The following is a 2,623-nucleotide window of genomic DNA, read 5'->3' as shown; positions in this document are numbered from 1 at the left end:
AAAGAAAGATGAAATCATGAAATTTGCAGGTAAATGGATGGAACTAGAATCTGTTATACTAAGTGAAGTAACACAGTCTCAGAAAAACAAACGATGTATGTTCTTTCTCATATGTGGCTTCTAGCAAAAAATCCTTTTAAATTCCAGGTTCCTTTAATAAGATGATGCTATTCAGCAGTCCCTTCTACATGAATAACTACCATCATCATGACTTTGGCTGAGCCTGATCACTAAACATAGTCACAGTTGGGCTTATTGAAGGTTGTGCTCATTCATTAAAGGAGTGCCAAGCAGGGTCACTGGACCCTCACCTGAATATCCAGCCACTCTTCCCAGCCAACTAGTCCAGCCTTGGAAGACAAAAGAATTACTCTTGCCTTTACTTCTCCTTCACATCTCCCATTCATGATTCAAGGACTTTCTCTTCCCCTTAGAGACAAGAGTTATGCATTTTGGGAGTCTTTTAGATAGACCCACTGAAGGGGTACTCCAGTTGCCTCGCCCTGCATCCCTGTTCAGCATGGAAGAAGCCAGAGCAGTTTGTGTCCCTATTCCCTATCAGCAATTGGGGCAACCCCTTCAGAGGATGGCATAATAAGAATAGGAGGTAGGAATTGGTTAGGCATTTAGGGTAAAAAGACCCCAAGGAAATGTAGCCAGTTTCTGGGTCAAAAAGTCCTTGGGCCTGTTAGCAACACACTCTGTTCCAAAGGAAAAAAATGTCAAAATGTCAAAAGTATTTGGGAGCTTGTAACTCATCCTTAAAATATTTTGGGGTTACCTCTTCAGAGGGAGGAATGCTGGAGGGGAGGAAGTGGGCGTGGATTTGATCAAAACATCTTATATGCGTGTATGAAATTCTCAATAAAGTTTTTGTAAAAAGTTAAAAAAAAATAAGTAAACAAATAAGAAACATGTTTGGTAAGTTATCCCCAAAAGTTCAGGATTTAAAATAAATAGATGTTATAGAGAAAGAGCACTACAATTTGGCAGTTTGTAAAAGGTCTTTTTTGGGGATGTCAAAATTAAGCTTATGTCTGAATGATAAAGAAACTTCTTACCTAACCATAGCCTAGATTTTTATCAAGAACCCAAACAGTCACCAAGAGATCTGAGTAACTGTCTTAAACGTTTTGTAAAACATCTGTGGAAATGAATATTTTGTGGAAATTTTGTGGTGGACATCACCAAGCCTACTTCTTTCTTAACTATGGGGAATCAGAGTTGCTCTGTCCATGTCCTCTATGTAAGATTATCTGTGCGCATGTATGCAGGATGGGGGAGCAGGGTGGGGTTGGCAATGAAATAATATGGTAAACACATGCATTTGATGTCACTGTACTCTCAGTACACAGCTGAGGTGAGAGAATTCCAAGTTCAAAGCCAGCCTGGGATTTGAGGTGAGGCCCTATTTCAAAGACAAGCAGACTAAAAACAGAAAAGAAAGCAAGAAAATAACAGGCTATATGCCTATTAATAACAATTTTCAAGATGTATTTGCAGGAAGGACTGATGTTTTATTTTATAGGAATCCGTTCTTTCAGATTTTGACCCCTCTCTGCCTTCTCCTGGTTTAAGTAACAAGTCTCATTCAGAGTTAAGACAAAGGCTGTGAAAACTCCATGTAGACAACGGAATTATTTAACAGAAGTGAACTCTAATCATCTTTCCTATATAATTAAAATGCTATTTGTAATTTTGTAGTTTTAGAATTAATTTTTTGTTGTTGTTTGGTTTGAGATATGGTCTCTTGTAGCCCCAGCTGGCCTGGAATTTGACTAAGCTGGGCTAGATCTCACAGAGATTTGCCTGCCTTTGCTTCCTGAGTGCCGGGATTAAAGACTTTTGCCATCATATCTGGCTTTTGTTTGTTTGTTTTTTGCATAAATATTTTTCTCTTTTTAAGTCTATTAATGTTTTATTTGTACAATCATAAAATTGTAAGAAATTTCAAAATTTGTTAGCTGCTTTAAAATGAAAAAAAATACGATACTGTAAACATTTTGTTTTTTGGAAAATTCAATGTGTATTTCCTGATTTTTACTTTTTACTGGGGCTGGAGAGATGGTTCAGTGGTTAAGAGCACTGACTGCTCTTGCAGTGGAGGGATCAGTGGTTAAGAGCATCGACTCCTCGTGCAGAGGAGCTAGATTTGATTCCCAGCACCCACATGGAGGCTATGAACCATCCTTAACTCCAGTTCCAGGGGAATCCAAAGCCCTCTTCTGACCTCTGCAGCATTGCATGACACAGATGCACTCACATACATGCACTCATACACATAAAATAAAAATAATAAATAAAATACTTAAAAAAGAATTCTTCTGAATGCAAACTACAAAGTTTGTGTGGCAAAAAAGCTATAATGTTGTCTCAACAACAAAAATATTTAAGAAATGGTCTTTTATAGAAGCTTAAATCTCTGTTATATCCTTCTGTGGGGTCATTCAGTGAATTAAAGCACAGTCACCAAATGATTTCTGCTTGTCTAATAATAAGTACAAAGTATATTAGCTATGTTTTCTTGTTGTCATTTGAAAGACGCTCTTATGGGCAGAGGTTGACTTCTGAACCACATGCCAAGTGCTGCAATTATAGGCATGCAGCACCGTAACAAGTTTTA

Source organism: Nannospalax galili, unplaced genomic scaffold (assembly GCF_000622305.1).
Source record: "Nannospalax galili isolate Female #2095 unplaced genomic scaffold, S.galili_v1.0 scaffold136, whole genome shotgun sequence".
NCBI lineage: Eukaryota > Metazoa > Chordata > Mammalia > Rodentia > Spalacidae > Nannospalax > Nannospalax galili.
This window is presented reverse-complemented; position numbering follows the sequence as displayed.